At 46.1% G+C, this 20,178-nt stretch overlaps 13 non-coding genes across 13 annotated transcripts; all 13 read left to right on the plus strand.

Moving 5' to 3' along the window:
- Positions 1 to 1,352: 1,352 nt before the first annotated feature.
- Positions 1,353 to 1,434, plus strand: trnal-aag (transfer RNA leucine (anticodon AAG)). Its single transcript has one exon. It is a non-coding gene; the product is annotated as a tRNA-Leu (tRNA).
- A 1,122-nt stretch (positions 1,435 to 2,556) lies between these two features.
- On the plus strand, positions 2,557 to 2,629 carry trnav-uac (transfer RNA valine (anticodon UAC)). The gene has a single exon. It is a non-coding gene; the product is annotated as a tRNA-Val (tRNA).
- Positions 2,630 to 4,298: 1,669 nt separating this feature from the next.
- Positions 4,299 to 4,380, plus strand: trnal-aag (transfer RNA leucine (anticodon AAG)). Its single transcript has one exon. It is a non-coding gene; the product is annotated as a tRNA-Leu (tRNA).
- Positions 4,381 to 5,502: 1,122 nt separating this feature from the next.
- trnav-uac (transfer RNA valine (anticodon UAC)) lies at positions 5,503 to 5,575 on the plus strand. Its single transcript has one exon. It is a non-coding gene; the product is annotated as a tRNA-Val (tRNA).
- Positions 5,576 to 7,244: 1,669 nt separating this feature from the next.
- trnal-aag (transfer RNA leucine (anticodon AAG)) lies at positions 7,245 to 7,326 on the plus strand. Its single transcript has one exon. It is a non-coding gene; the product is annotated as a tRNA-Leu (tRNA).
- A 1,122-nt stretch (positions 7,327 to 8,448) lies between these two features.
- trnav-uac (transfer RNA valine (anticodon UAC)) lies at positions 8,449 to 8,521 on the plus strand. Its single transcript has one exon. It is a non-coding gene; the product is annotated as a tRNA-Val (tRNA).
- Positions 8,522 to 10,190: 1,669 nt separating this feature from the next.
- Positions 10,191 to 10,272, plus strand: trnal-aag (transfer RNA leucine (anticodon AAG)). Its single transcript has one exon. It is a non-coding gene; the product is annotated as a tRNA-Leu (tRNA).
- Positions 10,273 to 11,394: 1,122 nt separating this feature from the next.
- Positions 11,395 to 11,467, plus strand: trnav-uac (transfer RNA valine (anticodon UAC)). Its single transcript has one exon. It is a non-coding gene; the product is annotated as a tRNA-Val (tRNA).
- A 1,669-nt stretch (positions 11,468 to 13,136) lies between these two features.
- On the plus strand, positions 13,137 to 13,218 carry trnal-aag (transfer RNA leucine (anticodon AAG)). The gene has a single exon. It is a non-coding gene; the product is annotated as a tRNA-Leu (tRNA).
- A 1,122-nt stretch (positions 13,219 to 14,340) lies between these two features.
- trnav-uac (transfer RNA valine (anticodon UAC)) lies at positions 14,341 to 14,413 on the plus strand. The gene has a single exon. It is a non-coding gene; the product is annotated as a tRNA-Val (tRNA).
- Positions 14,414 to 16,082: 1,669 nt separating this feature from the next.
- Positions 16,083 to 16,164, plus strand: trnal-aag (transfer RNA leucine (anticodon AAG)). The gene has a single exon. It is a non-coding gene; the product is annotated as a tRNA-Leu (tRNA).
- Positions 16,165 to 17,286: 1,122 nt separating this feature from the next.
- On the plus strand, positions 17,287 to 17,359 carry trnav-uac (transfer RNA valine (anticodon UAC)). The gene has a single exon. It is a non-coding gene; the product is annotated as a tRNA-Val (tRNA).
- Positions 17,360 to 19,023: 1,664 nt separating this feature from the next.
- Positions 19,024 to 19,105, plus strand: trnal-aag (transfer RNA leucine (anticodon AAG)). Its single transcript has one exon. It is a non-coding gene; the product is annotated as a tRNA-Leu (tRNA).
- The last annotated feature ends 1,073 nt before the right edge of the window (positions 19,106 to 20,178 follow it).

Below are 20,178 nucleotides of genomic sequence, written 5' to 3' on the forward strand. Positions count from 1 at the left end.
AGTGCACCACGGATTCCTCAACTAGTCTGTCTGTCAAATGTATCCCAAAGTCGTCTCTGAAAGACCTCATTTGGAAGGTGTCTGTCGTTATTCAACGTGCGAGAATTGGCACCAGAGGTCCTGAATCATGTTTTGGAGCAGTTCGCACGTTAGTGGCTCATTCAATCAGCAACAGCAATGAAAAAAATTACACTCTCAGAGGAACCTCTGGACCTGTGCTTTCATAGCGTCGCTAGTATTAAGGTGCGCCCCGAGATCTAAGCCACGTTGGAACTGAAACGGAGGAATCGACAGAGAGGCGACAGAATGACATCGCATCCATTTGGTTTTCTTTACATCACTGACGAGCAGGAAAATGGAAACGGGGAGGGCGAGTGGGGAAGTGAGGCAGTTGCAGCTCTGGAGAACGTCCTTCTTTGTGATTCACTCAGCAACCAGAGACGTGACGGTGACTCAGGCGTGAGAGCTCTTCACATCGTGAACAAAAAGCAATCAAGGGCAGTTAGCACCTCTTCCGGAGTGGGGGTGGGGTGAGGTAATTACCTTCTGACTTCTGTTACTATGTTCAGAAACTGCCTTTTGGATTGAGGTGAACAGAAACTGCATTTCTAAAAAGCACCATGGAACTTGTTAAACTTTATTGAGTCGCGCTTTTTCATCGATTCACACACAGGTTTCCAACTCTTTTGGTATCGATGAGGCTCATGTCCAGGTGTGATAATCTCTGCAGCAAATTGCACGGTTAAGGTAAAAGGCAAGGAAAGTGACATCTCGAACCGGCCCCGAGGTCAGACCTTCCTCACAATGTAATCTGTCGTTCTCGGATTGTAATGCTACCTCCGGTTTTAGGGTGGAACATTCTTTGGGAACCTTATTCTGCAAAACAGACACAGTGACTGAAACTATGCTGCACGGTATGATTTGGGACACGGCCTGCTCAGCTTTGTGCATTTTCCCTGTAGTCCGGTGTGTTTCATGTTCCGTGTAAACGTGAAAGTTGTCCTGTTTCGAGCAATGGGTGAAATCATTTAGCAAAGCAAGAATCGAAATTGCAGTAATGTCAAGTAGCTCATGGTAATTTGACCCAATCATAACCGATCATATATTCCCACGCACTCACAGATACATTTGTAGCTGAATCCAGTCTGAGAAGATAGACTCAGTTTACCAGTGATTTTTGTCTGGATTGATGGGCTATCGTTAACTGCTGAGAAATTGATATTGTAGACGGGCACATCCCAGCAGCTGTGCGAGTCGGAGAGGGATCATTCAACCCTTTTCACGTCAGTTTGAATCTGTTGTTATGCAGGAACACAATTGGAAGTGCAAGAAAATGGACTCGCGGGCGTGCTGGTAGTGTGGCCGAGCGGTCTAAGGCGCTGGATTAAGGCTCCAGACTCGATAGAGGCGTGGGTTCGAATCCCACCGCTGCCATTTCTGCTGAACAGCTCCAACGGAACAGCTGGTTTAAATGCTGCTTCAATCCCTGCCTCATTTCTGTTTAAAACAGAAGGAAAATGAGTTTGCTTCCCGGGGAATTGACTGCGGTGTGGAAAAGTGCCGAATTTTCCAAAGTGTCTGTGCTGTCGTGATCGTGTTCGCTTCCCGCACGGAAAATCGCCAGCAGCTCTACTGTTGCTTTCTGTTCCAGGCAAGTTGAGCTTTTACTGGAACCGAATGGAGACTGTTATTTCATCCTTGTTGCGAAACAGAGTCCTACGGTGACTCGACTCGTCGTTATTTGGTTTTCTGGCCAATGAGAAAATCGTTCCAATGTATTTCGATGTCATATGTTATTGAATTTCTCCCACTTCAGTCATTTCCGTCCTGGAGACATCGGAAGGGAAAGGTAATCTAATCGAGACTGTGATTGGTGAAATTCACTTTTTATGGCCCATTCTTATTATGTTCTTTCTTTGTCTCTTTGCAGCATTGTCTGGGAAGTGGTGGTGCACTCAGGCTCCAGTATGTTTGAAAGAGTAGTTTGGAATTGCCCTGTTGTTAGTTGTGTGATTACTGTATGGCTCATGCCCCCGGACTGTCTCACATTTAGCATTCATGCTCGCTGTGTCTGAAAATGCATTTGGTTTTCCAGTTTTGTTTGTGTTCCGTGTTAAATGCTTTCTGTTTTGCGATTCGCTCAATACATTACGAATTAACAGGGTTTCTGAGGTAACTTCCAGCTGAGAATCTGGGAAACTTTCACGGAGTATGGTCAGTCGGAGCAAAAGTAAGGAAGTCGTACGTTTCTGCAGTGTTTCACAATGCTACCTTTCCCGTGAGCAGTCGAACAGACTAAATGATTTTGCCACAGACTGCGACGGTAAGCTCCGCAAAAACGTAATTCTTTAAAGCAGGTGTAAGCAACACAACGTTATTGGGGTACACCGCGTGGAAACAGACACTTCGGTGTATCTCGTCCATGCTCACCACATCGCCAAAATTAAACAAGTCCCATTAAACAACGAGCTAACGGAAACAGAAAGGTGAAAGGTAGAATGGCTTCAACTTTCAGTGCTGGATGCCACTGAGCTGCAGCGGGGGCGACCGAGGCTTGTTTCTGTAGTGTAGTGGTCATCACGTTCGCCTTACACGCGAAAGGTCCCCAGTTCGAAACTGGGCAGAAACTGCTCTGCTCTTCAACCGCAGCCTTTGACATCGACAAGAACGGAGCTTTCTTGCTTGCTTTCCCATCTGCAAACCTGCTTTCGAGTTTGCTTGAACAAATCTTCTCTCGTAGTGCAATGCAATGCAATGCAATTCCATTTAATTACTGTGCAAAGCATTGTAAAGTTTTTCTCCAACCTGTTTCCTATCATATGCCATTCTGTTTGAGAGTGTCGTTACCCCCTTCTGATCCTTCCACGAAAAGCATTACCGCATTCGCATTCCTTGCGCAGGCGGCCCGGTTCAAAGACAGGGAAGAAGCTGATGTGCTGGTGTCACAGTGCACCACGGATTCCTCAACTAGTCTGTCTGTCAAATGTATCCCAAAGTCGTCTCTGAAAGACCTCATTTGGAAGGTGTCTGTCGTTATTCAACGTGCGAGAATTGGCACCAGAGGTCCTGAATCATGTTTTGGAGCAGTTCGCACGTTAGTGGCTCATTCAATCAGCAACAGCAATGAAAAAAATTACACTCTCAGAGGAACCTCTGGACCTGTGCTTTCATAGCGTCGCTAGTATTAAGGTGCGCCCCGAGATCTAAGCCACGTTGGAACTGAAACGGAGGAATCGACAGAGAGGCGACAGAATGACATCGCATCCATTTGGTTTTCTTTACATCACTGACGAGCAGGAAAATGGAAACGGGGAGGGCGAGTGGGGAAGTGAGGCAGTTGCAGCTCTGGAGAACGTCCTTCTTTGTGATTCACTCAGCAACCAGAGACGTGACGGTGACTCAGGCGTGAGAGCTCTTCACATCGTGAACAAAAAGCAATCAAGGGCAGTTAGCACCTCTTCCGGAGTGGGGGTGGGGTGAGGTAATTACCTTCTGACTTCTGTTACTATGTTCAGAAACTGCCTTTTGGATTGAGGTGAACAGAAACTGCATTTCTAAAAAGCACCATGGAACTTGTTAAACTTTATTGAGTCGCGCTTTTTCATCGATTCACACACAGGTTTCCAACTCTTTTGGTATCGATGAGGCTCATGTCCAGGTGTGATAATCTCTGCAGCAAATTGCACGGTTAAGGTAAAAGGCAAGGAAAGTGACATCTCGAACCGGCCCCGAGGTCAGACCTTCCTCACAATGTAATCTGTCGTTCTCGGATTGTAATGCTACCTCCGGTTTTAGGGTGGAACATTCTTTGGGAACCTTATTCTGCAAAACAGACACAGTGACTGAAACTATGCTGCACGGTATTATTTGGGACACGGCCTGCTCAGCTTTGTGCATTTTCCCTGTAGTCCGGTGTGTTTCATGTTCCGTGTAAACGTGAAAGTTGTCCTGTTTCGAGCAATGGGTGAAATCATTTAGCAAAGCAAGAATCGAAATTGCAGTAATGTCAAGTAGCTCATGGTAATTTGACCCAATCATAACCGATCATATATTCCCACGCACTCACAGATACATTTGTAGCTGAATCCAGTCTGAGAAGATAGACTCAGTTTACCAGTGATTTTTGTCTGGATTGATGGGCTATCGTTAACTGCTGAGAAATTGATATTGTAGACGGGCACATCCCAGCAGCTGTGCGAGTCGGAGAGGGATCATTCAACCCTTTTCACGTCAGTTTGAATCTGTTGTTATGCAGGAACACAATTGGAAGTGCAAGAAAATGAACTCGCGGGCGTGCTGGTAGTGTGGCCGAGCGGTCTAAGGCGCTGGATTAAGGCTCCAGACTCGATAGAGGCGTGGGTTCGAATCCCACCGCTGCCATTTCTGCTGAACAGCTCCAACGGAACAGCTGGTTTAAATGCTGCTTCAATCCCTGCCTCATTTCTCTTTAAAACAGAAGAAAAATGAGTTTGCTTCCCGGGGAATTGACTGCGGTGTGGAAAAGTGCCGAATTTTCCAAAGTGTCTGTGCTGTCGTGATCGTGTTCGCTTCCCGCACGGAAAATCGCCAGCAGCTCTACTGTTGCTTTCTGTTCCAGGCAAGTTGAGCTTTTACTGGAACCGAATGGAGACTGTTATTTCATCGTTGTTGCGAAACAGAGTCCTACGGTGACTCGACTCGTCGTTATTTGGTTTTCTGGCCAATGAGAAAATCGTTCCAATGTATTTCGATGTCATATGTTATTGAATTTCTCCCACTTCAGTCATTTCCGTCCTGGAGACATCGGAAGCGAAAGGTAATCTAATCGAGACTGTGATTGGTGAAATTCACTTTTTATGGCCCATTCTTATTATGTTCTTTCTTTGTCTCTTTGCAGCATTGTCTGGGAAGTGGTGGTGCACTCAGGCTCCAGTATGTTTGAAAGAGTAGTTTGGAATTGCCCTGTTGTTAGTTGTGTGATTACTGTATGGCTCATGCCCCCGGACTGTCTCACATTTAGCATTCATGCTCGCTATGTCTGAAAATGCATTTGGTTTTCCAGTTTTGTTTGTGTTCCGTGTTAAATGCTTTCTGTTTTGCGATTCGCTCAATACATTACGAATTAACAGGGTTTCTGAGGTAACTTCCAGCTGAGAATCTGGGAAACTTTCACGGAGTATGGTCAGTCGGAGCAAAAGTAAGGAAGTCGTACGTTTCTGCAGTGTTTCACAATGCTACCTTTCCCGTGAGCAGTCGAACAGACTAAATGATTTTGCCACAGACTGCGACGGTAAGCTCCGCAAAAACGTAATTCTTTAAAGCAGGTGTAAGCAACACAACGTTATTGGGGTACACCGCGTGGAAACAGACACTTCGGTGTATCTCGTCCATGCTCACCACATCGCCAAAATTAAACAAGTCCCATTAAACAACGAGCTAACGGAAACAGAAAGGTGAAAGGTAGAATGGCTTCAACTTTCAGTGCTGGATGCCACTGAGCTGCAGCGGGGGCGACCGAGGCTTGTTTCTGTAGTGTAGTGGTCATCACGTTCGCCTTACACGCGAAAGGTCCCCAGTTCGAAACTGGGCAGAAACTGCTCTGCTCTTCAACCGCAGCCTTTGACATCGACAAGAACGGAGCTTTCTTGCTTGCTTTCCCATCTGCAAACCTGCTTTCGAGTTTGCTTGAACAAATCTTCTCTCGTAGTGCAATGCAATGCAATGCAATTCCATTTAATTACTGTGCAAAGCATTGTAAAGTTTTTCTCCAACCTGTTTCCTATCATATGCCATTCTGTTTGAGAGTGTCGTTACCCCCTTCTGATCCTTCCACGAAAAGCATTACCGCATTCGCATTCCTTGCGCAGGCGGCCCGGTTCAAAGACAGGGAAGAAGCTGATGTGCTGGTGTCACAGTGCACCACGGATTCCTCAACTAGTCTGTCTGTCAAATGTATCCCAAAGTCGTCTCTGAAAGACCTCATTTGGAAGGTGTCTGTCGTTATTCAACGTGCGAGAATTGGCACCAGAGGTCCTGAATCATGTTTTGGAGCAGTTCGCACGTTAGTGGCTCATTCAATCAGCAACAGCAATGAAAAAAATTACACTCTCAGAGGAACCTCTGGACCTGTGCTTTCATAGCGTCGCTAGTATTAAGGTGCGCCCCGAGATCTAAGCCACGTTGGAACTGAAACGGAGGAATCGACAGAGAGGCGACAGAATGACATCGCATCCATTTGGTTTTCTTTACATCACTGACGAGCAGGAAAATGGAAACGGGGAGGGCGAGTGGGGAAGTGAGGCAGTTGCAGCTCTGGAGAACGTCCTTCTTTGTGATTCACTCAGCAACCAGAGACGTGACGGTGACTCAGGCGTGAGAGCTCTTCACATCGTGAACAAAAAGCAATCAAGGGCAGTTAGCACCTCTTCCGGAGTGGGGGTGGGGTGAGGTAATTACCTTCTGACTTCTGTTACTATGTTCAGAAACTGCCTTTTGGATTGAGGTGAACAGAAACTGCATTTCTAAAAAGCACCATGGAACTTGTTAAACTTTATTGAGTCGCGCTTTTTCATCGATTCACACACAGGTTTCCAACTCTTTTGGTATCGATGAGGCTCATGTCCAGGTGGGATAATCTCTGCAGCAAATTGCACGGTTAAGGTAAAAGGCAAGGAAAGTGACATCTCGAACCGGCCCCGAGGTCAGACCTTCCTCACAATGTAATCTGTCGTTCTCGGATTGTAATGCTACCTCCGGTTTTAGGGTGGAACATTCTTTGGGAACCTTATTCTGCAAAACAGACACAGTGACTGAAACTATGCTGCACGGTATGATTTGGGACACGGCCTGCTCAGCTTTGTGCATTTTCCCTGTAGTCCGGTGTGTTTCATGTTCCGTGTAAACGTGAAAGTTGTCCTGTTTCGAGCAATGGGTGAAATCATTTAGCAAAGCAAGAATCGAAATTGCAGTAATGTCAAGTAGCTCATGGTAATTTGACCCAATCATAACCGATCATATATTCCCACGCACTCACAGATACATTTGTAGCTGAATCCAGTCTGAGAAGATAGACTCAGTTTACCAGTGATTTTTGTCTGGATTGATGGGCTATCGTTAACTGCTGAGAAATTGATATTGTAGACGGGCACATCCCAGCAGCTGTGCGAGTCGGAGAGGGATCATTCAACCCTTTTCACGTCAGTTTGAATCTGTTGTTATGCAGGAACACAATTGGAAGTGCAAGAAAATGGACTCGCGGGCGTGCTGGTAGTGTGGCCGAGCGGTCTAAGGCGCTGGATTAAGGCTCCAGACTCGATAGAGGCGTGGGTTCGAATCCCACCGCTGCCATTTCTGCTGAACAGCTCCAACGGAACAGCTGGTTTAAATGCTGCTTCAATCCCTGCCTCATTTCTGTTTAAAACAGAAGGAAAATGAGTTTGCTTTCCGGGGAATTGACTGCGGTGTGGAAAAGTGCCGAATTTTCCAAAGTGTCTGTGCTGTCGTGATCGTGTTCGCTTCCCGCACGGAAAATCGCCAGCAGCTCTACTGTTGCTTTCTGTTCCAGGCAAGTTGAGCTTTTACTGGAACCGAATGGAGACTGTTATTTCATCGTTGTTGCGAAACAGAGTCCTACGGTGACTCGACTCGTCGTTATTTGGTTTTCTGGCCAATGAGAAAATCGTTCCAATGTATTTCGATGTCATATGTTATTGAATTTCTCCCACTTCAGTCATTTCCGTCCTGGAGACATCGGAAGGGAAAGGTAATCTAATCGAGACTGTGATTGGTGAAATTCACTTTTTATGGCCCATTCTTATTATGTTCTTTCTTTGTCTCTTTGCAGCATTGTCTGGGAAGTGGTGGTGCACTCAGGCTCCAGTATGTTTGAAAGAGTAGTTTGGAATTGCCCTGTTGTTAGTTGTGTGATTACTGTATGGCTCATGCCCCCGGACTGTCTCACATTTAGCATTCATGCTCGCTATGTCTGAAAATGCATTTGGTTTTCCAGTTTTGTTTGTGTTCCGTGTTAAATGCTTTCTGTTTTGCGATTCGCTCAATACATTACGAATTAACAGGGTTTCTGAGGTAACTTCCAGCTGAGAATCTGGGAAACTTTCACGGAGTATGGTCAGTCGGAGCAAAAGTAAGGAAGTCGTACGTTTCTGCAGTGTTTCACAATGCTACCTTTCCCGTGAGCAGTCGAACAGACTAAATGATTTTGCCACAGACTGCGACGGTAAGCTCCGCAAAAACGTAATTCTTTAAAGCAGGTGTAAGCAACACAACGTTATTGGGGTACACCGCGTGGAAACAGACACTTCGGTGTATCTCGTCCATGCTCACCACATCGCCAAAATTAAACAAGTCCCATTAAACAACGAGCTAACGGAAACAGAAAGGTGAAAGGTAGAATGGCTTCAACTTTCAGTGCTGGATGCCACTGAGCTGCAGCGGGGGCGACCGAGGCTTGTTTCTGTAGTGTAGTGGTCATCACGTTCGCCTTACACGCGAAAGGTCCCCAGTTCGAAACTGGGCAGAAACTGCTCTGCTCTTCAACCGCAGCCTTTGACATCGACAAGAACGGAGCTTTCTTGCTTGCTTTCCCATCTGCAAACCTGCTTTCGAGTTTGCTTGAACAAATCTTCTCTCGTAGTGCAATGCAATGCAATGCAATTCCATTTAATTACTGTGCAAAGCATTGTAAAGTTTTTCTCCAACCTGTTTCCTATCATATGCCATTCTGTTTGAGAGTGTCGTTACCCCCTTCTGATCCTTCCACGAAAAGCATTACCGCATTCGCATTCCTTGCGCAGGCGGCCCGGTTCAAAGACAGGGAAGAAGCTGATGTGCTGGTGTCACAGTGCACCACGGATTCCTCAACTAGTCTGTCTGTCAAATGTATCCCAAAGTCGTCTCTGAAAGACCTCATTTGGAAGGTGTCTGTCGTTATTCAACGTGCGAGAATTGGCACCAGAGGTCCTGAATCATGTTTTGGAGCAGTTCGCACGTTAGTGGCTCATTCAATCAGCAACAGCAATGAAAAAAATTACACTCTCAGAGGAACCTCTGGACCTGTGCTTTCATAGCGTCGCTAGTATTAAGGTGCGCCCCGAGATCTAAGCCACGTTGGAACTGAAACGGAGGAATCGACAGAGAGGCGACAGAATGACATCGCATCCATTTGGTTTTCTTTACATCACTGACGAGCAGGAAAATGGAAACGGGGAGGGCGAGTGGGGAAGTGAGGCAGTTGCAGCTCTGGAGAACGTCCTTCTTTGTGATTCACTCAGCAACCAGAGACGTGACGGTGACTCAGGCGTGAGAGCTCTTCACATCGTGAACAAAAAGCAATCAAGGGCAGTTAGCACCTCTTCCGGAGTGGGGGTGGGGTGAGGTAATTACCTTCTGACTTCTGTTACTATGTTCAGAAACTGCCTTTTGGATTGAGGTGAACAGAAACTGCATTTCTAAAAAGCACCATGGAACTTGTTAAACTTTATTGAGTCGCGCTTTTTCATCGATTCACACACAGGTTTCCAACTCTTTTGGTATCGATGAGGCTCATGTCCAGGTGTGATAATCTCTGCAGCAAATTGCACGGTTAAGGTAAAAGGCAAGGAAAGTGACATCTCGAACCGGCCCCGAGGTCAGACCTTCCTCACAATGTAATCTGTCGTTCTCGGATTGTAATGCTACCTCCGGTTTTAGGGTGGAACATTCTTTGGGAACCTTATTCTGCAAAACAGACACAGTGACTGAAACTATGCTGCACGGTATGATTTGGGACACGGCCTGCTCAGCTTTGTGCATTTTCCCTGTAGTCCGGTGTGTTTCATGTTCCGTGTAAACGTGAAAGTTGTCCTGTTTCGAGCAATGGGTGAAATCATTTAGCAAAGCAAGAATCGAAATTGCAGTAATGTCAAGTAGCTCATGGTAATTTGACCCAATCATAACCGATCATATATTCCCACGCACTCACAGATACATTTGTAGCTGAATCCAGTCTGAGAAGATAGACTCAGTTTACCAGTGATTTTTGTCTGGATTGATGGGCTATCGTTAACTGCTGAGAAATTGATATTGTAGACGGGCACATCCCAGCAGCTGTGCGAGTCGGAGAGGGATCATTCAACCCTTTTCACGTCAGTTTGAATCTGTTGTTATGCAGGAACACAATTGGAAGTGCAAGAAAATGGACTCGCGGGCGTGCTGGTAGTGTGGCCGAGCGGTCTAAGGCGCTGGATTAAGGCTCCAGACTCGATAGAGGCGTGGGTTCGAATCCCACCGCTGCCATTTCTGCTGAACAGCTCCAACGGAACAGCTGGTTTAAATGCTGCTTCAATCCCTGCCTCATTTCTGTTTAAAACAGAAGGAAAATGAGTTTGCTTCCCGGGGAATTGACTGCGGTGTGGAAAAGTGCCGAATTTTCCAAAGTGTCTGTGCTGTCGTGATCGTGTTCGCTTCCCGCACGGAAAATCGCCAGCAGCTCTACTGTTGCTTTCTGTTCCAGGCAAGTTGAGCTTTTACTGGAACCGAATGGAGACTGTTATTTCATCGTTGTTGCGAAACAGAGTCCTACGGTGACTCGACTCGTCGTTATTTGGTTTTCTGGCCAATGAGAAAATCGTTCCAATGTATTTCGATGTCATATGTTATTGAATTTCTCCCACTTCAGTCATTTCCGTCCTGGAGACATCGGAAGGGAAAGGTAATCTAATCGAGACTGTGATTGGTGAAATTCACTTTTTATGGCCCATTCTTATTATGTTCTTTCTTTGTCTCTTTGCAGCATTGTCTGGGAAGTGGTGGTGCACTCAGGCTCCAGTATGTTTGAAAGAGTAGTTTGGAATTGCCCTGTTGTTAGTTGTGTGATTACTGTATGGCTCATGCCCCCGGACTGTCTCACATTTAGCATTCATGCTCGCTGTGTCTGAAAATGCATTTGGTTTTCCAGTTTTGTTTGTGTTCCGTGTTAAATGCTTTCTGTTTTGCGATTCGCTCAATACATTACGAATTAACAGGGTTTCTGAGGTAACTTCCAGCTGAGAATCTGGGAAACTTTCACGGAGTATGGTCAGTCGGAGCAAAAGTAAGGAAGTCGTACGTTTCTGCAGTGTTTCACAATGCTACCTTTCCCGTGAGCAGTCGAACAGACTAAATGATTTTGCCACAGACTGCGACGGTAAGCTCCGCAAAAACGTAATTCTTTAAAGCAGGTGTAAGCAACACAACGTTATTGGGGTACACCGCGTGGAAACAGACACTTCGGTGTATCTCGTCCATGCTCACCACATCGCCAAAATTAAACAAGTCCCATTAAACAACGAGCTAACGGAAACAGAAAGGTGAAAGGTAGAATGGCTTCAACTTTCAGTGCTGGATGCCACTGAGCTGCAGCGGGGGCGACCGAGGCTTGTTTCTGTAGTGTAGTGGTCATCACGTTCGCCTTACACGCGAAAGGTCCCCAGTTCGAAACTGGGCAGAAACTGCTCTGCTCTTCAACCGCAGCCTTTGACATCGACAAGAACGGAGCTTTCTTGCTTGCTTTCCCATCTGCAAACCTGCTTTCGAGTTTGCTTGAACAAATCTTCTCTCGTAGTGCAATGCAATGCAATGCAATTCCATTTAATTACTGTGCAAAGCATTGTAAAGTTTTTCTCCAACCTGTTTCCTATCATATGCCATTCTGTTTGAGAGTGTCGTTACCCCCTTCTGATCCTTCCACGAAAAGCATTACCGCATTCGCATTCCTTGCGCAGGCGGCCCGGTTCAAAGACAGGGAAGAAGCTGATGTGCTGGTGTCACAGTGCACCACGGATTCCTCAACTAGTCTGTCTGTCAAATGTATCCCAAAGTCGTCTCTGAAAGACCTCATTTGGAAGGTGTCTGTCGTTATTCAACGTGCGAGAATTGGCACCAGAGGTCCTGAATCATGTTTTGGAGCAGTTCGCACGTTAGTGGCTCATTCAATCAGCAACAGCAATGAAAAAAATTACACTCTCAGAGGAACCTCTGGACCTGTGCTTTCATAGCGTCGCTAGTATTAAGGTGCGCCCCGAGATCTAAGCCACGTTGGAACTGAAACGGAGGAATCGACAGAGAGGCGACAGAATGACATCGCATCCATTTGGTTTTCTTTACATCACTGACGAGCAGGAAAATGGAAACGGGGAGGGCGAGTGGGGAAGTGAGGCAGTTGCAGCTCTGGAGAACGTCCTTCTTTGTGATTCACTCAGCAACCAGAGACGTGACGGTGACTCAGGCGTGAGAGCTCTTCACATCGTGAACAAAAAGCAATCAAGGGCAGTTAGCACCTCTTCCGGAGTGGGGGTGGGGTGAGGTAATTACCTTCTGACTTCTGTTACTATGTTCAGAAACTGCCTTTTGGATTGAGGTGAACAGAAACTGCATTTCTAAAAAGCACCATGGAACTTGTTAAACTTTATTGAGTCGCGCTTTTTCATCGATTCACACACAGGTTTCCAACTCTTTTGGTATCGATGAGGCTCATGTCCAGGTGTGATAATCTCTGCAGCAAATTGCACGGTTAAGGTAAAAGGCAAGGAAAGTGACATCTCGAACCGGCCCCGAGGTCAGACCTTCCTCACAATGTAATCTGTCGTTCTCGGATTGTAATGCTACCTCCGGTTTTAGGGTGGAACATTCTTTGGGAACCTTATTCTGCAAAACAGACACAGTGACTGAAACTATGCTGCACGGTATGATTTGGGACACGGCCTGCTCAGCTTTGTGCATTTTCCCTGTAGTCCGGTGTGTTTCATGTTCCGTGTAAACGTGAAAGTTGTCCTGTTTCGAGCAATGGGTGAAATCATTTAGCAAAGCAAGAATCGAAATTGCAGTAATGTCAAGTAGCTCATGGTAATTTGACCCAATCATAACCGATCATATATTCCCACGCACTCACAGATACATTTGTAGCTGAATCCAGTCTGAGAAGATAGACTCAGTTTACCAGTGATTTTTGTCTGGATTGATGGGCTATCGTTAACTGCTGAGAAATTGATATTGTAGACGGGCACATCCCAGCAGCTGTGCGAGTCGGAAAGGGATCATTCAACCCTTTTCACGTCAGTTTGAATCTGTTGTTATGCAGGAACACAATTGGAAGTGCAAGAAAATGAACTCGCGGGCGTGCTGGTAGTGTGGCCGAGCGGTCTAAGGCGCTGGATTAAGGCTCCAGACTCGATAGAGGCGTGGGTTCGAATCCCACCGCTGCCATTTCTGCTGAACAGCTCCAACGGAACAGCTGGTTTAAATGCTGCTTCAATCCCTGCCTCATTTCTGTTTAAAAGAGAAGAAAAATGAGTTTGCTTCCCGGGGAATTGACTGCGGTGTGGAAAAGTGCCGAATTTTCCAAAGTGTCTGTGCTGTCGTGATCGTGTTCGCTTCCCGCACGGAAAATCGCCAGCAGCTCTACTGTTGCTTTCTGTTCCAGGCAAGTTGAGCTTTTACTGGAACCGAATGGAGACTGTTATTTCATCGTTGTTGCGAAACAGAGTCCTACGGTGACTCGACTCGTCGTTATTTGGTTTTCTGGCCAATGAGAAAATCGTTCCAATGTATTTCGATGTCATATGTTATTGAATTTCTCCCACTTCAGTCATTTCCGTCCTGGAGACATCGGAAGGGAAAGGTAATCTAATCGAGACTGTGATTGGTGAAATTCACTTTTTATGGCCCATTCTTATTATGTTCTTTCTTTGTCTCTTTGCAGCATTGTCTGGGAAGTGGTGGTGCACTCAGGCTCCAGTATGTTTGAAAGAGTAGTTTGGAATTGCCCTGTTGTTAGTTGTGTGATTACTGTATGGCTCATGCCCCCGGACTGTCTCACATTTAGCATTCATGCTCGCTGTGTCTGAAAATGCATTTGGTTTTCCAGTTTTGTTTGTGTTCCGTGTTAAATGCTTTCTGTTTTGCGATTCGCTCAATACATTACGAATTAACAGGGTTTCTGAGGTAACTTCCAGCTGAGAATCTGGGAAACTTTCACGGAGTATGGTCAGTCGGAGCAAAAGTAAGGAAGTCGTACGTTTCTGCAGTGTTTCACAATGCTACCTTTCCCGTGAGCAGTCGAACAGACTAAATGATTTTGCCACAGACTGCGACGGTAAGCTCCGCAAAAACGTAATTCTTTAAAGCAGGTGTAAGCAACACAACGTTATTGGGGTACACCGCGTGGAAACAGACACTTCGGTGTATCTCGTCCATGCTCACCACATCGCCAAAATTAAACAAGTCCCATTAAACAACGAGCTAACGGAAACAGAAAGGTGAAAGGTAGAATGGCTTCAACTTTCAGTGCTGGATGCCACTGAGCTGCAGCGGGGGCGACCGAGGCTTGTTTCTGTAGTGTAGTGGTCATCACGTTCGCCTTACACGCGAAAGGTCCCCAGTTCGAAACTGGGCAGAAACTGCTCTGCTCTTCAACCGCAGCCTTTGACATCGACAAGAACGGAGCTTTCTTGCTTGCTTTCCCATCTGCAAACCTGCTTTCGAGTTTGCTTGAACAAATCTTCTCTCGTAGTGCAATGCAATGCAATGCAATTCCATTTAATTACTGTGCAAAGCATTGTAAAGTTTTTCTCCAACCTGTTTCCTATCATATGCCATTCTGTTTGAGAGTGTCGTTACCCCCTTCTGATCCTTCCACGAAAAGCATTACCGCATTCGCATTCCTTGCGCAGGCGGCCCGGTTCAAAGACAGGGAAGAAGCTGATGTGCTGGTGTCACAGTGCACCACGGATTCCTCAACTAGTCTGTCTGTCAAATGTATCCCAAAGTCGTCTCTGAAAGACCTCATTTGGAAGGTGTCTGTCGTTATTCAACGTGCGAGAATTGGCACCAGAGGTCCTGAATCATGTTTTGGAGCAGTTCGCACGTTAGTGGCTCATTCAATCAGCAACAGCAATGAAAAAAATTACACTCTCAGAGGAACCTCTGGACCTGTGCTTTCATAGCGTCGCTAGTATTAAGGTGCGCCCCGAGATCTAAGCCACGTTGGAACTGAAACGGAGGAATCGACAGAGAGGCGACAGAATGACATCGCATCCATTTGGTTTTCTTTACATCACTGACGAGCAGGAAAATGGAAACGGGGAGGGCGAGTGGGGAAGTGAGGCAGTTGCAGCTCTGGAGAACGTCCTTCTTTGTGATTCACTCAGCAACCAGAGACGTGACGGTGACTCAGGCGTGAGAGCTCTTCACATCGTGAACAAAAAGCAATCAAGGGCAGTTAGCACCTCTTCCGGAGTGGGGGTGGGGTGAGGTAATTACCTTCTGACTTCTGTTACTATGTTCAGAAACTGCCTTTTGGATTGAGGTGAACAGAAACTGCATTTCTAAAAAGCACCATGGAACTTGTTAAACTTTATTGAGTCGCGCTTTTTCATCGATTCACACACAGGTTTCCAACTCTTTTGGTATCGATGAGGCTCATGTCCAGGTGTGATAATCTCTGCAGCAAATTGCACGGTTAAGGTAAAAGGCAAGGAAAGTGACATCTCGAACCGGCCCCGAGGTCAGACCTTCCTCACAATGTAATCTGTCGTTCTCGGATTGTAATGCTACCTCCGGTTTTAGGGTGGAACATTCTTTGGGAACCTTATTCTGCAAAACAGACACAGTGACTGAAACTATGCTGCACGGTATGATTTGGGACACGGCCTGCTCAGCTTTGTGCATTTTCCCTGTAGTCCGGTGTGTTTCATGTTCCGTGTAAACGTGAAAGTTGTCCTGTTTCGAGCAATGGGTGAAATCATTTAGCAAAGCAAGAATCGAAATTGCAGTAATGTCAAGTAGCTCATGGTAATTTGACCCAATCATAACCGATCATATATTCCCACGCACTCACAGATACATTTGTAGCTGAATCCAGTCTGAGAAGATAGACTCAGTTTACCAGTGATTTTTGTCTGGATTGATGGGCTATCGTTAACTGCTGAGAAATTGATATTGTAGACGGGCACATCCCAGCAGCTGTGCGAGTCGGAGAGGGATCATTCAACCCTTTTCACGTCAGTTTGAATCTGTTGTTATGCAGGAACACAATTGGAAGTGCAAGAAAATGGACTCGCGGGCGTGCTGGTAGTGTGGCCGAGCGGTCTAAGGCGCTGGATTAAGGCTCCAGACTCGATAGAGGCGTGGGTTCGAATCCCACCGCTGCCATTTCTGCTGAACAGCTCCAACGGAACAGCTGGTTTAAATGCTGCTTCAATCCCTGCCTCATTTCTGTTTAAAACAGAAGGAAAATGAGTTTGCTTCCCGGGGAATTGACTGCGGTGTGGAAAAGTGCCGAATTTTCCAAAGTGTCTGTGCTGTCGTGATCGTGTTCGCTTCCCGCACGGAAAATCGCCAGCAGCTCTACTGTTGCTTTCTGTTCCAGGCAAGTTGAGCTTTTACTGGAACCGAATGGAGACTGTTATTTCATCGTTGTTGCGAAACAGAGTCCTACGGTGACTCGACTCGTCGTTATTTGGTTTTCTGGCCAATGAGAAAATCGTTCCAATGTATTTCGATGTCATATGTTATTGAATTTCTCCCACTTCAGTCATTTCCGTCCTGGAGACATCGGAAGGGAAAGGTAATCTAATCGAGACTGTGATTGGTGAAATTCACTTTTTATGGCCCATTCTTATTATGTTCTTTCTTTGTCTCTTTGCAGCATTGTCTGGGAAGTGGTGGTGCACTCAGGCTCCAGTATGTTTGAAAGAGTAGTTTGGAATTGCCCTGTTGTTAGTTGTGTGATTACTGTATGGCTCATGCCCCCGGACTGTCTCACATTTAGCATTCATGCTCGCTGTGTCTGAAAATGCATTTGGTTTTCCAGTTTTGTTTGTGTTCCGTGTTAAATGCTTTCTGTTTTGCGATTCGCTCAATACATTACGAATTAACAGGGTTTCTGAGGTAACTTCCAGCTGAGAATCTGGGAAACTTTCACGGAGTATGGTCAGTCGGAGCAAAAGTAAGGAAGTCGTACGTTTCTGCAGTGTTTCACAATGCTACCTTTCCCGTGAGCAGTCGAACAGACTAAATGATTTTGCCACAGACTGCGACGGTAAGCTCCGCAAAAACGTAATTCTTTAAAGCAGGTGTAAGCAACACAACGTTATTGGGGTACACCGCGTGGAAACAGACACTTCGGTGTATCTCGTCCATGCTCACCACATCGCCAAAATTAAACAAGTCCCATTAAACAACGAGCTAACGGAAACAGAAAGGTGAAAGGTAGAATGGCTTCAACTTTCAGTGCCGGATGCCACTGAGCTGCAGCGGGGGCGACCGAGGCTTGTTTCTGTAGTGTAGTGGTCATCACGTTCGCCTTACACGCGAAAGGTCCCCAGTTCGAAACTGGGCAGAAACTGCTCTGCTCTTCAACCGCAGCCTTTGACATCGACAAGAACGGAGCTTTCTTGCTTGCTTTCCCATCTGCAAACCTGCTTTCGAGTTTGCTTGAACAAATCTTCTCTCGTAGTGCAATGCAATGCAATTCCATTTAATTACTGTGCAAAGCATTGTAAAGTTTTTCTCCAACCTGTTTCCTATCATATGCCATTCTGTTTGAGAGTGTCGTTACCCCCTTCTGATCCTTCCACGAAAAGCATTACCGCATTCGCATTCCTTGCGCAGGCGGCCCGGTTCAAAGACAGGGAAGAAGCTGATGTGCTGGTGTCACAGTGCACCACGGATTCCTCAACTAGTCTGTCTGTCAAATGTATCCCAAAGTCGTCTCTGAAAGACCTCATTTGGAAGGTGTCTGTCGTTATTCAACGTGCGAGAATTGGCACCAGAGGTCCTGAATCATGTTTTGGAGCAGTTCGCACGTTAGTGGCTCATTCAATCAGCAACAGCAATGAAAAAAATTACACTCTCAGAGGAACCTCTGGACCTGTGCTTTCATAGCGTCGCTAGTATTAAGGTGCGCCCCGAGATCTAAGCCACGTTGGAACTGAAACGGAGGAATCGACAGAGAGGCGACAGAATGACATCGCATCCATTTGGTTTTCTTTACATCACTGACGAGCAGGAAAATGGAAACGGGGAGGGCGAGTGGGGAAGTGAGGCAGTTGCAGCTCTGGAGAACGTCCTTCTTTGTGATTCACTCAGCAACCAGAGACGTGACGGTGACTCAGGCGTGAGAGCTCTTCACATCGTGAACAAAAAGCAATCAAGGGCAGTTAGCACCTCTTCCGGAGTGGGGGTGGGGTGAGGTAATTACCTTCTGACTTCTGTTACTATGTTCAGAAACTGCCTTTTGGATTGAGGTGAACAGAAACTGCATTTCTAAAAAGCACCATGGAACTTGTTAAACTTTATTGAGTCGCGCTTTTTCATCGATTCACACACAGGTTTCCAACTCTTTTGGTATCGATGAGGCTCATGTCCAGGTGTGATAATCTCTGCAGCAAATTGCACGGTTAAGGTAAAAGGCAAGGAAAGTGACATCTCGAACCGGCCCCGAGGTCAGACCTTCCTCACAATGTAATCTGTCGTTCTCGGATTGTAATGCTACCTCCGGTTTTAGGGTGGAACATTCTTTGGGAACCTTATTCTGCAAAACAGACACAGTGACTGAAACTATGCTGCACGGTATGATTTGGGACACGGCCTGCTCAGCTTTGTGCATTTTCCCTGTAGTCCGGTGTGTTTCATGTTCCGTGTAAACGTGAAAGTTGTCCTGTTTCGAGCAATGGGTGAAATCATTTAGCAAAGCAAGAATCGAAATTGCAGTAATGTCAAGTAGCTCATGGTAATTTGACCCAATCATAACCGATCATATATTCCCACGCACTCACAGATACATTTGTAGCTGAATCCAGTCTGAGAAGATAGACTCAGTTTACCAGTGATTTTTGTCTGGATTGATGGGCTATCGTTAACTGCTGAGAAATTGATATTGTAGACGGGCACATCCCAGCAGCTGTGCGAGTCGGAGAGGGATCATTCAACCCTTTTCACGTCAGTTTGAATCTGTTGTTATGCAGGAACACAATTGGAAGTGCAAGAAAATGGACTCGCGGGCGTGCTGGTAGTGTGGCCGAGCGGTCTAAGGCGCTGGATTAAGGCTCCAGACTCGATAGAGGCGTGGGTTCGAATCCCACCGCTGCCATTTCTGCTGAACAGCTCCAACGGAACAGCTGGTTTAAATGCTGCTTCAATCCCTGCCTCATTTCTGTTTAAAACAGAAGGAAAATGAGTTTGCTTCCCGGGGAATTGACTGCGGTGTGGAAAAGTGCCGAATTTTCCAAAGTGTCTGTGCTGTCGTGATCGTGTTCGCTTCCCGCACGGAAAATCGCCAGCAGCTCTACTGTTGCTTTCTGTTCCAGGCAAGTTGAGCTTTTACTGGAACCGAATGGAGACTGTTATTTCATCGTTGTTGCGAAACAGAGTCCTACGGTGACTCGACTCGTCGTTATTTGGTTTTCTGGCCAATGAGAAAATCGTTCCAATGTATTTCGATGTCATATGTTATTGAATTTCTCCCACTTCAGTCATTTCCGTCCTGGAGACATCGGAAGGGAAAGGTAATCTAATCGAGACTGTGATTGGTGAAATTCACTTTTTATGGCCCATTCTTATTATGTTCTTTCTTTGTCCCTTTGCAGCATTGTCTGGGAAGTGGTGGTGCACTCAGGCTCCAGTATGTTTGAAAGAGTAGTTTGGAATTGCCCTGTTGTTAGTTGTGTGATTACTGTATGGCTCATGCCCCCGGACTGTCTCACATTTAGCATTCATGCTCGCTGTGTCTGAAAATGCATTTGGTTTTCCAGTTTTGTTTGTGTTCCGTGTTAAATGCTTTCTGTTTTGCGATTCGCTCAATACATTACGAATTAACAGGGTTTCTGAGGTAACTTCCAGCTGAGAATCTGGGAAACTTTCACGGAGTATGGTCAGTCGGAGCAAAAGTAAGGAAGTCGTACGTTTCTGCAGTGTTTCACAATGCTACCTTTCCCGTGAGCAGTCGAACAGACTAAATGATTTTGCCACAGACTGCGACGGTAAGCTCCGCAAAAACGTAATTCTTTAAAGCAGGTGTAAGCAACACAACGTTATTGGGGTACACCGCGTGGAAACAGACACTTCGGTGTATCTCGTCCATGCTCACCACATCGCCAAAATTAAACAAGTCCCATTAAACAACGAGCTAACGGAAACAGAAAGGTGAAAGGTAGAATGGCTTCA

The sequence above is a fragment of the Chiloscyllium punctatum genome, chromosome 18 (genome assembly GCF_047496795.1).
Source record: "Chiloscyllium punctatum isolate Juve2018m chromosome 18, sChiPun1.3, whole genome shotgun sequence".
In the NCBI taxonomy this organism is placed as follows: Eukaryota; Metazoa; Chordata; class Chondrichthyes; order Orectolobiformes; family Hemiscylliidae; genus Chiloscyllium; species Chiloscyllium punctatum.